This window comes from Mastomys coucha, unplaced genomic scaffold (genome assembly GCF_008632895.1).
Source record: "Mastomys coucha isolate ucsf_1 unplaced genomic scaffold, UCSF_Mcou_1 pScaffold9, whole genome shotgun sequence".
Classification (NCBI taxonomy): domain Eukaryota; kingdom Metazoa; phylum Chordata; class Mammalia; order Rodentia; family Muridae; genus Mastomys; species Mastomys coucha.
Window position 1 is genome coordinate 73349965 of NW_022196915.1, and position 14428 is coordinate 73364392.

Genomic DNA, 14428 nt, shown 5'->3' on the forward strand with positions numbered 1-14428 from the left:
CAACAGGGGTTTGTTTTTGTTGTTTTTGTTTGTTTCTTTGTTTTTTGGAGGGGAAACTAGGAATGGAGGGATTTACATGTAAATAAAGAAAATATCTAATTAAAAAAACAAACAAAAAAACAAAAAAAACAAATAAACTCTACTAAATAAAAAACAAACAAACAAACAAAAACCAAAACCTTCACATCAGCTGGGCATAGTGGTGCACACTTTTAATCCTAGCACTTGAGAATGAGAGGCAGAGGCAGAGGCACATGTTGGATCCCTCCCTCAGCCTGTCAGCTCTGCCACAGAGGGGAGGGATCCAACAGGCAGAGGCAGAGGCAGAGGCAGAGGCACAGGCACAGGCACACGCAGGCAGAGCTTTTGTGAGTTTGAAGCTAGCGTGGTCTGCATAGTGAGTTCCAGAACAGCCAGAGCTACAAAGTGAGAACCTATCTTGAAAACAATGATACAAACAGCATCAACAAGGAATTCCACAGCCTCAGTTTTACATCCAATTTTGTATGTATATTTTTACCTTTGGCTTTTCTACTGGGAACTACAATCTGTTTTAGTTAATTTTTGTACATAAAGTAAGCCGGAGGACTCACTTCCTTGTGGAGTTGTAGTTGTCTCAGTAAGTGAAGAAACGCCTCTCTTTCTCATGTGTTGTCTTGTCATCCTTTCTGAAATTCAGCTGAGCTTTCTTCTGAGCTCCCAATTCTGTTGCTTTGCTCTATGGTGAGAGAAAGAATTGCAGTGCTTCACTCTCCTGCTTCTTCATTGGCTGAAGCCAGTGTGGGTAGGACTGAGGGTAGCTTGAGAAAGAGTTCTGAGCCAGAGCACACAAGGTATACAGTGTGAGGATCCATCTTTGATTTGAACTTTTAATGTCTGAAGAAATTTTGTGTACTGGCCTTGGCTGTCAAACACAGCACTGAAACTGACAAATTTGTAGAGGGTAGAGAAGAAAACAAACAAACAAACAAACAACAACAATAACAAAAACTAGAAGAAGGGGCATAAGAAGAACTCCGGACAAGCAAGGCTACCACTACCGCTAGCCTTATGGTTTCAGGCTAGCCTCTTTCCTGTTTCATATTTCCTGAAGCAGCCTGAGAAACTTTCCATTACCCAACAATGTTGATCAATATGATTGACTACTCCATCATTGATAGTGAGGTATTAGTGTTTCATTGTCTGTGGAGTGTTTTTACCTTCAGAATCTACATTTCACTTAAGAAAACAGATTTCAAGAAAATCAAAGCATAGTATATAAGCGTCTGTGTTGTAAGTGGTGCTCGATCAGGTTAAAGGGGGAAGAAATGAGCATAAATTAGGATATTTAAGTTATATTTCAAGGCTAAAATAAGGATTTAGATAATCAAAGAAGAAAAGAGGGCATTGGGATCTGTGGACAGACAGGTAGGCAAAGAGTGGTGTGATTCTGTGTTTCTGCCTCACTGCTAAGATGTCAGAACACTGCTCAGGAAGGCAAAATATAGAGAAAAGACAGAAGGCCCAGCCCATGTTTCTCCAGGTAAGAAACGCTGCTGAGATGGAGGTGTGGTTCTCAAACTCCCGGACACGTCCCAGGTTGCTGCTGGGAACCTCAAGGAGTTGGGGGTGGGGGTTGGGAGGTGGGGGGCTGAGGCCAGGGGAGAATCCAGCTTAGCTCAGGATCAGTGCCAGGAGTAAAGAGAGGCCTTGTGTGAAAGACTTAGGTTCTGTTCTGTTTGAAGAAGGCCTTCCCCCACAGTGGTCCTTGATGAAGGAGAAAGTCCTTGCTTGTCCAAACTATTTATTAATGATGGAAGGAGGATGGGAATGACTGAACCAGAGATTAAACGCCTTTTGCAGGAAAGGATGCCCAGGAAGGGAAACTCATTGGCTAGCCACTGGGGGACCTATCTAGGTACCTGTAGTTTCACTTACCCCACAGAGTGTAATTGTACTTAGGGGTCTCCCAAGCACATGAGTACGTAGACCTGTTTATAAGAAGACTCGTTAAGGAGTGATCTCAAGAGTTTGTAGGCTAAAGCAAGCAAGTTTGTAGATGACCAGCTTGTTTTATTTTCCTTAGGCAATGGCAGACTATTGAGGACTTCCAATCTGGGGAAAGTAATCAGGTGTTAGTCTAGGCATTCAGAGTAGCAAAGGGGATTGATTCTACTTTCTCACCAAAATGACTGCCAAGGCTACCTCTCAATGCATTTTGTCTGCCTTAGACATCTGACAAAGTCCATAGACACTAGAAAGAAGCACCAATGGACGTTTCCATATCTATGTATTTAGCTAACCTCAGATCAGAAATATTTAAAAATAAAAATAAAAAGAACATAGTCTGAGCTTGCCTCTTAGCAGGTCCTTGCTCCAGGCAAACTGCTCTATTTCTTCATTATCTCTCAAGCACATTGGGTCTTTGCCTATCCTCCCTGTTCACATTTACATGTAGACCATTTATTTATTTATTTATTTATTTATTTATTTATTTATTTGCATGTATGTATGTATGTGTGTATATGTGTATGTGTGTGTGTGTATGCTGTGGGGCATGGGTGTGTGTGTGTGTGTGTGTGTGTGTGTGTGTGTGTGTGTGTGTGCCTGTGGAGATCTGAGTTCAGTATTGTGTATCTTCCTAAATTGCTTCTCTGTCTTATTTTTTGAGAGCTTGCCAATTGGCAAGATTGGCTGGCCAGCAAGCTCGAGGGACTCTTCTGTTTCTGTTTCTCCGTAGAGATTACAGGCCTGAGCCTCTGTGCTTGGAATCTTACATAGGTGATGAGGATCTGCACTGAGGTCCTCATGCTTGGGCAGCAACCATTTTCTGAGCAGTCTTGCAGCCACAGACCTTTTAATCTTGCCACTATTCCTTAAACAATAAACAATGCAGTTACTTGTGTTGTATGTGCATTTCATAAGGTTTTATAAGTAATGTAGGAATGATAGTGAAAGGCTGGAGAATCTTAGAATTTAAAATGAGGGCATTTAATAGAAATGTATGTATAATGTGTAACCTTTACCTAAAAGGGGGCATGGAAAACCTCTGTATCGAGCCAAAAATGTGAAGTAGGTAGTTCCAGGAACCTGGCTAACTCAGAGCCTCAGGGCTCTGGTTCCTGATACCTGCCCCTCCTGAATGATACACAATGAGGGCGGAACTAGATCTGAAGGTCTACTGGTTTATGAGACTCTCCACCCTGTCAACCGGTAGATGAAGATTACATTCCTAGAATGAATATGTTCCCCTCCATAACTGAATACCTTGGGTTGGGTCCCTCTGAAATTTTCCACTGTTTTTATGTTATGTTTCCTTGGTAACCCTCTCCCCGCCCCCAGGTTGTGGTCTTTCCCTTTAAATACCCCTCACTTCTTGTGTTTGGGGTGGAACTCCTCTGGCCAACATGGTCACAAGATCGACCCTGGTACCGGCCTATCCCAAATAAACCTCATGTGATTGCAGCAAGTTCAGTCTCTCGTGAGTTATTGGGTGGTCGTGTCATCCTGAGACTTGAGTAAGGATCTCCCCAGTTCTGGGGGTCTTTCAATAAAGTACATAAGAAGACGTGAGTAGTTTCTGTGTAAATACAGCACCATTTCATAGAAAGGATTTCAGCCCCATAGAGTTAGTGATTTTTCAGGGAGGTGTGTAATCCATCCCCATTTCTAGATACCAAAGGCAGACCATACTTCAGTCTTGTTCCCTCAACCGGAAACGAACTGGTTGACTCTTGCAGCTTTCTGTATTGGGTAGCATAATGCCTACACACTCAAGGATACAGTGTATCAAAATGGTCAAAAACCAACCGCTCGTGGGATTTAGCTTTTGGATTCATCAGCGCCTTACAGATTCTAGAGACAAATGGTAGACATTAACAGTGAAGGGAACTGAAGACCCAGCCGTCTGAATGTGGCAAGCAGGAGCCGTTTGGAGTGAGAGTTAGCAAACATCTTCCAACTGTCAGTTCTTGGAATCACACAAACAGACTGTGTAAGCGAGTGCCTCAGTGAACCTGTGTCTCGGTTAAACCACAGAGAAATGCAATAAGCTGATTTAAAATTTCTAAAGGGAACTTAAACCACCTGCTAAGTTGTAGAATTTAATTTGCAAGATGAATACTTGGCAATGTGACACTTCTTTCATGGCTTCATTTGCTGTTTTAATAAAAATGTTCACAATGCTTTGGTTCCATCTGTTAAAGAGGGGAAAACAGCTAACTACTATTCAAACAACAAAAAAATACAGCTTTCTAGAAAACTATATCCAGCACCACCAAAATGTAAAGCGGTATTTATAAATTTTAAACTTCTGCCTCGCTTCTAAAAAAAAAAATGTTGTACTAATTGTGTTACATCTTGGACTCAACATATAAATAATTTATGCAAAAATTTAAAATTTAAATTATTCTTCTACATTCCAAATGCAAACAAATGCTTCAAAGTTATCACGATCATGAATCTCACTGCAGCAGGCTACAGATTTTCATTATAACAATTTGTAAGCAAATATTTGGTTATTTTTATAAGCCACAAATCTGGCTGAAGGAGAAAATGATGTATAATAAACAAAAACTGTGCAAGCTACAAAGAATGTTTGTTGCTACGTTTCTAGATTGGAGATAACAGTAAGCTATGGCAAAGCAGTTTTTCTACTTTCGTGACTACATTTCTATAGGGTATTTTTGCCTCTCAGAATAGATCAAGATTATTGTAACTTTCAGCAATTATTTCTCAAGTACTAACTCAAGTATTTAGTGTCATGTTGGTTCATAGTAGGCATAGTTTTGGATTCAGAGAAATACAGTTGTATCCAATGTATTGGAGACAATGAGAAGAGAGGCATAGAAGTGGGAATAGAGTGTGCATTTTAAAAAGAAGGGGGAGGCATTGTGGCACATGTGTAATCCCAGAATTTGGTGACCTGAAGGAGAAGGCTTGTGAGTTCAAGGTCTGTCTGGGCTGAATAGAGAAGAAGAAGGAGGAGAGGAGGAAGAGGAAGAAGAGGAAGATGAAGGAGCTTTCCATCCTATACAATCATTTTAGACATTAGCAACTTCCTGTCTCGCCTGCAGCTCTGGTAGAACTTCACTGGGGAAAAGCAAAGGCTGAGAGTGATCTATTGGAGCAGTGGTTCTTAACCTGTGGGTCAAGACTCTCACAGGGGATTGCATATCAGATATTTACATTACAACTCATAATGGTATCAAAATTACAGTTATGGAGTAGCAATAAAATATCTATCAGTTCTGCATTGTGAGGAACTGCATTAAAGGTCACAGTATTAGGAAGGCTGAAAACCTCTGAATTAGAAGGTCTGTAGAAGTGCTGGGCCTGTCCCGTGTTTTCTCTTCCTCTCAGAACACTGTATTTCTCTTTCCTGAGCACAGGAGGATATAAAAGCCTCCTTCTATGTTTGAATATTGCATTTGAGGGAAGACGCCATGGCATTGTTCAGTGGGTCCAGAGAATTAGTGTCTCTGAGTGTTTGTTTTAGGTATTTGAATTTCAGTCTAACCCATTTAGAGAAAGTGAAACCCAACAAGTTGAATGTTTAGCTAGTGAGATGTTTACCCGTGGAACAAAAATAGATACAATATTTATGATCACTACAAATTCAAACCAGTTAATTCTAAGTCAGAAAGACATAAAAAGTAGATGGTTTCATTCTTTTATGTAGTCATGTCGCAACAACACTTCTACACCTATTGACTGTTTTAAGATGCGGCCAATGTACCTCCTGCCAAGGGTACTGTGCTAAGAACAAAGTGACCTGGCATATCCCATACACTTAGTGGTAAAGCTGGGGCTAAAGAACAGGTTCTAATCCTGGACTAATTGAAACACTTCCCAAGCCTGTTTGATTTTATATCTCCTTCTTTGAAAATGGGTTTGTAACAAACCTTGCCTTGCTCTCAGGGTATTGGACACAATAAAAACAAAATATAAAAAAGCTGAGAGTGCTTTGTCAAGTACAGACTGTTGAAGGTAGAGTGTCCTTGGCAGTGTAGCCATGGCTGTTTAGCCAGCAGCGCTCTCAGCCTTTCCACAGGAAATGAATGCAAATAGTCATCGCCGGAAAAATCTTACTCACTAAAAGCCATTTCTCAGGGGAAAAAACCTGCTATCGTGCATACGTATGCATGTACATATAAGTAGGCACACATACATGCATACACACACATGTGTGTATCAGTATCATTCAAGAGCTAAACACTCACTTGGATGTGGTAACCACAGTTAAAAAAACCTCGCTAGCTCGCCGGGCAGTGGTGGTGCACACCTTTAATCCCAGTACTTGGGAGGCAGAGGCAGGTGGATTTCAGAGTTCCAGGCCAGCCTGGTCTACAGAGTGAGTTCCAGGACAGCCAGGGCTACACAGAGAAACCCTGTCTCGAAAAACAAAACAAAAACAAAAACAAAAAGCAAAAATAAAAACCTAGCTCTTGGGAAGTGTAAGCAGGAAGATCTGGAGTTTAAAGTTTTCATTAACTACATAGCAAGATGGAGGCCAACCTGGTAAAATGATACTCTGTCTCAAGAAAAAGAAAAAGGACACAACATCTGCCCCAACACAGGGAGTAACTGGGACCAGCAGGACCAAGCACACAGGAAATCCTCCAGCCCAGTGGCTCAGGTTTCTTCCAGTCTGTCTGAGCTGATGCCCTGAGGAGACTAAGTCTCATAACACCCAGAGGAAGCTCCACTCTCAGGTGCTCTAACACACCCAAGATCAGAGGTGAGGAGGACACATCTGTCCCAACACTGGAGTAACTGGGACCTGCGGGGCCAGGCACACAGGAACTCTACCAGCCCAGTGGCTCAGGTTGCTTCCGGTCTGTCTGGGCCAGCCAGTGCCCAGAGCAGACCTTGGGCCCAAACTCTGCAGTCATTCCCAAAACACCCAGAGGAAGCTCCACTCCCAGGTGCTCTAACAAGCCCAGGGTCACAGGATCCCAGAATCGCAGGATCACAGAGACAGCTTGACTTTGAGGAGTTCTGATACAACCAGGATCACAGGAAGGACAGGTTCCAGTCAGATTTAGCAAGGGCAGGTAGCAGTACAGATAACCAGATGGCCAGGGGTAAGCGTAAGATTATAAGCAACATAAACCAAGGTTTACTTGGCATCATCAGAACCCAATACTCCCATCATTGCAAGTCCTGGGCACACCATCACACCAGAAAAGCAAGATTCAGATATAAAGTCACTTCTCATGATGATGATACAGGACTTTAAGAAAGACATAAATAGCACCCTCAAAGAAATACAGGAGAACACAGGCAAACAGCTAGAAGCCCTTCAAGAGGAAACACAAAAATCCCTTAAAGAACTATAGGAAAACACAATCAAACAGGTGAAGGAAATGAGTAAAACCATCCAGAATCTAAAAATGGAAATAGAAACAATAAAGAAATCAGAAAGAGAGACGACCCTGGAGATAGAAAACCTAGGAAAGAAATCAGGAGTTGTAGATGCAAGAGAGAATCTCAGGGGCAGAAGACACCATAGAAAATGCAAAAAGCAAAAAGCTCTTACCCACTGAGCCATCTCTCCATCCCCCTTTTTAATATCTTAATATGAAAATTAATATTACCAACATATCCTAATCAATTGAAATCCAAAAATATGAGGAATTGGAAATTTATTGACTGTCATCCAGTGGTCTCTCTAATTTGGTAATTGGAGAAATAGGTCCAATATTGTACAATCCATATACACTTTCAGCTTGTTTGTTCGTGACAATGTTTTGCTGTGTACAACATAATGGTCTTGAGATCTTGCTTCTCCTATCTCAGCCTCTCTTTTAGTAGTATTGTTTATTTCATGTTTTTACATTATACTATGGTTTTCAGAACACCTTACATAATTTTAAAGTATTTATATGCCCAAAAGAAATGTAGACAATTAAATTGGGAGGGGTTTTATAAGAAAACAACAAAGAGTGGGACTGAATGCTTTGCTTGACGTTTGTATCAAGTTACCATAGTAACAGCCAAGATTTTAAGCTCCACTAAATATAAAACAAACAAACAAACAAACAAAGACTTTTTATATTTATGTTCATTTAAGAAAATATTAATAGTGATGTATTATTTTGAAATATACAGTTAATACTTTTGGAGTTATTTAAAATTTATATTGAGAAAAATGTATGTATTTTCAGTAAGTATTGTTGTAGACAAACATCTACATAAAACTGTTAAATTGACTGTTGTTTTATATAAAATAACTTTTATAATACTCATTTTTATTGTTATAATACTTTATAAATTTTAAAGAATATGACAAAAAAGATATTGTAGGTATTGAAGGGGGGTCTCTGGGAGGAGTTGGGGTACAAAAGGGAAAAAGAATGTGATTTAACACAAAAGAACATACACAGTATGCACTCTCTGATAAGTGGTTATTAGCCCAGAAGTTCAGAATACAGAAAGAACAATCCACAAACCACAAGAATCTCAAGAAGAAGGAAGACCAAAATGTGGATACTTCATTCTTTCTTAAAAGGGGGAACAAAATACCCATGGAAGGAGTTGCAGAGATTAACTATGGAGCAGAGACTGAAGGAAGGACAAGCCAGTCTAATACAGCTGTCTCCTGAGAGGCTCTGACAGTACCTGACTAACATAGATGTAGAGGCTCACAGCCATCCATTGAACTGAGTACAGGGTCCCCATTGAAGGAGTTAGAGAAAGGACCAAAGGAGCTGAAGGGTTTGCAGCACCTTAGGACAAACAACAATATGAACTAACTAGTACCCTCAGAGCTCCCAGGGACTCAACTACCAACCAAGGACTATACATGGTGGGACTGATTGTTCTGGCAGCATGTATATAGTAGAGGATTGCAAAATTGATCATCTTTGGGAGGAGAGGCCCTTGGCCCTGTGAAGGTTCTATGCTCCAGTGTAGGGGAATGCCAGGGCCAATAAGTGGGAGAGGGTGGGGTGGCAGGCATGGGGAGAGGGGTGACAACAGGGGTTTGTTCTTGTTGTTATTGTTTGTTTGTTGGAGGGGAAACTGGGAAAGGAGAAATCATATGACATGTAAATAAAGAAAATATCTAATAAAAAGAAAAAATGTGATTTAATTCTATTTACTTAAAATATGATTTTAAATGTTAACAAATTCAGATAAATTGAAATCATGTAACTTTTCTCATAATGCAATAAAATTTAAAAAAAAAAGAAGGCAGGTACCAGATATAAAAAGAAAAAGATGGAAAAAAGGAGGAGGAGAAGAAAGTAGGAGAGGGAAGAAGAAGAAACCCCTCCCAAAAAAGAAAAAAAAATGAAACACAAAGAAAACAAATGGTATGAAAAAGTTAATATTTTGATGAACATTTCCTAGTAGGTGAGACAGAAGCATTTCAAGGTGACAGAAGGACAGAGTTTCCTCAGGGCTTCCTCCTTTTACTGGTTCCCAGACGTTCATCTTCTTGTTGTGTCCTCCTCACTTGGTGGACCCATAGCTAGCTTACCTTCTGGACTATTTCCAGCAATACCAGCTTCACTCAGGAAGCCTTCTCACCTTCATGACATAACTCAGGGAGACCCTACCTTCACTACAATCCTGGGGTTGAGTTTTCCACATATGGATTTGGTAGTGTGCATTCACCCTATTACAGCAACCTCCTCCCTTTTATTTTGAGACAGAATTGCTGTCCTGGAACTTGCTCTGTTGACCAGGCTGGGCCCAAACTTACCTGCCTCTGCCACCTTCGTACAGTGATTAAAGGTCCGTGGTACCATGGCCATCCTACGGTGACTATATTTAAGATGGACCATGAAACAATTATTTATGCAAAAAGAGACCACAAAGGACTGCTATGTAATAGTATTTTGAAATAATGGAAAGAAATAAAAACTCGAGGTGGCAGAATTCGATTTAAACAGAAGAGAGAGATAGATGCCCCGATTTCATGTCCCTGACATGACATGTGGCAGATGGAAATGAGCACACAAAGGAAAACAGATAGTGTAGGAATCCATAGAGTCACAAGGGAGAGAGGAGATACACAGTCCCTGTCTGAAGAGCTATCGGGGTTTGATGGCTGCTGTGGGAGGGGCAATCAGTTTTGTTCAGGGACACAGCCATTGGGCGGTTGCCCATGCTCTGTTAGGTTGTTCCATACACGCATGTGTAGGTAGCTCTAAGTGACTCCGGTTTGAAAAAAAGTACTTGAAGTTGGAAAGGATAGCAGTGGAGGAATAGAAAGAGAAATTGGTTGGAAGGAGGAGGGGGTGATGGGTTGGATTGAAATGTTTTATGTGTATTGTCTTCAGTGCTTTCTATGCTGTGATAAAGACACCAAAAGTCACTTGGGGAGGAAAGATTGCATTTGGCTTACATGTGCTGGATCACGGTCTACTGAGGGAAGCCAGGGCAGGCATTCAAGGCTGGAACCTGGAGGCAGGAACTGAAGCAGGATCTTTGAAAGAATGCTGATGACTAGCTTGTTCCCCAGGGCTTGCTCAGCCTGTTTTCTTATAGAACTCAGGAGTACCTGTTTAGTGGGCACTGTTCCCAGTGAACAGGGCCCTCTCTTGTCAATCAATCAAGAAAACGCCCTTCAGACTTGCCTAAAGAAAGTTTGAGAGAGATACCTTCTTAATTGAGATATTTTTTCTTCCCAGATAACTCTTGTTTATGTCAAGTTGATGAAAAGACTTAACCAGAACATGTATGTATGAAAAAAAAAAAAAAACTCAAACAATAAAATATGTAAAATGATAGGAGGGTGCCCCGACCCACGGGGTGTTCAGCAGGGACCTAGGGCAGGGGAGAGAGACTGAGGCGGGACAAGAGACACGAAGTATGAGAGCAAGACTGGTGTCTGATCAAGCTCTCAGACTTTACTTCAGGGATGGCAATATAAGCATAAACAAGATGAGGCTTCAAGAAGGGGGGAAGAGCTGCGGGGGGTGGGGGGGCGGGGCTTTCTGAAGATTAGGCGTCAATCTTCAGTCTCTGGAACCAGCGGTCACAGTATCCTCCACACCCACAAATATTCTTACTGTTAGACTACTAGTTCTCTCAGGGCAGTATGTGTAAGCTAGCAAATTTCCACAAACACCCACACAAGTTCTCTCAGGGCTGTATGTCTAAGCTGGTAAATTTCCACAAGGCCGTGGTTAAGGCCATGGCTCCCAGCATGAGGGAAAAACCTTATAGAACACTTTAAAAAACAGTTCACTTTCATAAGAAATCAAGGAATAGGATACCTCTGGGCCTTGAAGAATTATCTTCAATTACCAGGAACACCCAAGAAAACAATAGCAAAATCAAAAACAAAAAAACCCCAAACAAACAAAAAAACCCAAAACCACAGGAAAGGTTAAATATTTTTAACAAACAAAGACTAAAACAAAAAAAGAGACCAGTGTGGCAGAAAGGAACTTTGCACGTTTTCTCAATTTAGGGAATAATTGTCTAATAAATTAGGAGAATGTGGGATCGAAATGGTGATTGTTTCATCTATAATATCAGAAATACAATTTTACAGGACATTATTTCAGGTTGATAGACAAATAGTAGGAGTAAAAGAATATTTAACCAACACTAAGAAATACAATTTATTGATTAAAAGCGCAGGCAAGGAGCTGTCAAAAAACATAGAGAAAATATTCCATTGTTATCACTGGTTTTTATATAGAACTGATGGTATAAAGATAAATAGGAAAATAAAAATGTAGAATTTCTTAAATATAAAAATACCACACATGGCTGAAGCAGATTACTGTGGAAAGACTTGAAAAAACACCTGCCCTTAGATAGAACAATACAATAGACCAAAGGCCAGACACATCTTTCATGTCAATAAATGTAAATGAATTTGACCCACCTAATATAAAGAAAAACTTTTCACATTGGAGACCAAAGGAACCTTCAAACTTTGTTCTGCATTCAGGAGACACATCTAAAACTTTCAGAAGAGTTGAAATTAAAGTCGTTCTTGAGATGTCAATATCAGATACAGTGGAATTCAGGATGAAAAGCGCTTTACAATAAAGGTCTTTTATAATGCCAAAGGGGACAATTGATAGTGAAGATATAAAAGTCATGAAAATCTATGCTCCAATCAAAAGCAGTAACACTCATGAAGCTGAAATGGTAGAAATTACAAGGAGACATGAACAAAAACACACAAATGTAAGAGATTAAGGTCTTAAAAAAACTTGGAAAATTTTATTTCACTTTTAAAAGTGGCAGCTATTATTTATGTTTTCTTATTGTGTACAACAACATGTTCTAAAGAACTACTTAAATTTAGCTAAGTAGCAAATTCATTTCATTAATTAGTATTTTTGAGATGAGAGCATATAATATTCACTGTTTCATATTTCAAGAATATAATATCTGTCTTAACTTACTTTCTATTGTGATAAGACACTGACCAAAATTAACCTTGGAAGGCAAATATTTATTGGCTTACAGTTACAATCTATCATGAAGGAAAGTCAGGCAGGAATCCAAGACAAGAACTTGGAAGTAAGAACTGAAGTAGAGACTGAAGCAGAAGAATGCTGTTATTGGCTTGCACTTCTGACTCATGTCCAGCTATCTGTCTCAGATTTCCTGGAACTAAATCCCAGGAGTAGCCCTGCCCACAGTGGACTGGGCCCTCCCACATAAATCATTTTTTTCTTTCAGAGATATTTTATTAGTTGTGTTTGACAATTTTATACATGTATACAATGCATCTTAATGATATCCCTCCCCTCCCACCCCACCCCTGTCCTCTTCCTCATAACTTAGACTCTTTCTAAACTATGCAACAAAGGTTATTTAATGAGAACGGAGTTTCAAAGACTCATTTCTCCCCTCTAGAACCAATAAATCAACCAAGTCCACTGACTTTCCTTTTCTCTCTCTAAGGGTCATTAATAGTCCAAATGTGAAGTTTTCTTTATACATTAAGTTTTCAGGGAATATTGCAGAAGTCCAGAGTCAAGGGCTCAGGAGACGTCTACCATTTCTGAAGCTCGGTCTTGAGAGGATTTTTGTGAACCTCCTCTGTTCTGTTTCCCAAGTCTTATACTTTGGTATAGATGGTAAGAGGAGATGATCACATTGCTCTATGGGCCAGGCTGAGAGTGGGGACTTTCTTTCTGAAATCCCCAGCATCTCTCTGAGAAGTTCCAGGCATACATTCCAGCCAATGACTGGGAGAGGAATATCAAGAGGGGAGTGTTTGAAAGACTCTGCGAATGTAGAGCGCCCACATAAATCATTAAACAAGAAAATGCTCGAGCGCACTTGCCTACAGCCAACCCGAGGACACAATCTTCAGCTGAAACTCCCTCTTCCCAGGTGATTCTAGTTTTCTCAAATTGACAAACAAACAAATAAAAAATGCAATCTTTGGTATCCACCGTTGAATTTGGACTTCTGCAGATAGGTCAGCCAATAAAGGCTATTCTGTAGAAGCTTAGACACACATATATGCATTCCTCATATAAACATGTACATACATTACAGATGTATACACATAAATATGGAGAGAAATAAAATTTGATGACTCATAAACATTGATCCTCAATAATCAAATGTCTGTTTCAAATGACTATGGACTCAAGAAAATTGAAATATTTTAGATCACAGAGTAATCATCAGTGGATGTATATTATCACAAACAACTTGATGATCATGATCAAGCAGAATCAGAAATAAACCAGAAAAACCAAAGATCACTTCATGTGACAATACAAAATTTTAATTATATATAATTAATGTATGCAAATAAGAAGAATTTTGTGGGGCTGGCGAGATGGCTCAGCGGGTAAGAGCACTGACTGCTCTTCCGAAAGTCCTGAGTTCGGATCCCAGCAACCACATGGTGGCTCACAACCATCTGTAATGAGATCTGACGCCCTCTTCTGGTGTCTGAAGACAGCTGCAGTGAATTGGGCTGGAGCGAGCAGGGCCGGAGCGAGTGGGCCGGCAGAGGTCCTGAGGTCAACAGTAGCCACACACATGATAGCTACAGCTACAGTGTACTCATACACATAAAATAAATAAAATAAATCTTAAAAAAAAAGAAAGAAAGAAAAATTTGTAAGATTCTTAACTTGTGGCACATACCCAGAAACGGGCTTTAATGCAAACTTACACAATTTCTAAAAGCAAAACAAAACCGAAGGAAAAAACAAAAAGGTATGTATTAATAAATAAAAGTAAGTTTAAAGAACAGGAGAGAAGATAAGTTTAAACCTTGAGCCTTGGCAGAAAAAGAAGAGTCTGGTTCACTAGTGAAAAACAAGGGGAATATAACTACAAATTAGAAAGTGACAATGTGAGAGTGACCCCAGAAGGAAGCCATTCAAAGAACTCTAAGATTACTCAATTCTATGCAAATAAATGGAAAAATCTGGATTAAATGAATAAATTACCATAAAGAGATAGGCAGTGTAAGCGGACCGATTTTTAAGAAATACCCATTGTC

General features: G+C 40.0%; 1 long non-coding RNA gene across 1 annotated transcript; it reads right to left on the reverse strand.

The window, feature by feature from the left end:
• Nucleotides 1–615: 615 nt before the first annotated feature.
• Nucleotides 616–3900, reverse strand: LOC116085349. Its single transcript, XR_004116509.1, has 3 exons — nt 3763–3900; nt 1918–1970; nt 616–718 (listed from the first exon to the last, which is right to left on the reverse strand). It is a non-coding gene; the product is annotated as an uncharacterized LOC116085349 (long non-coding RNA).
• Between the last annotated feature and the right edge of the window lie 10528 nt (nt 3901–14428).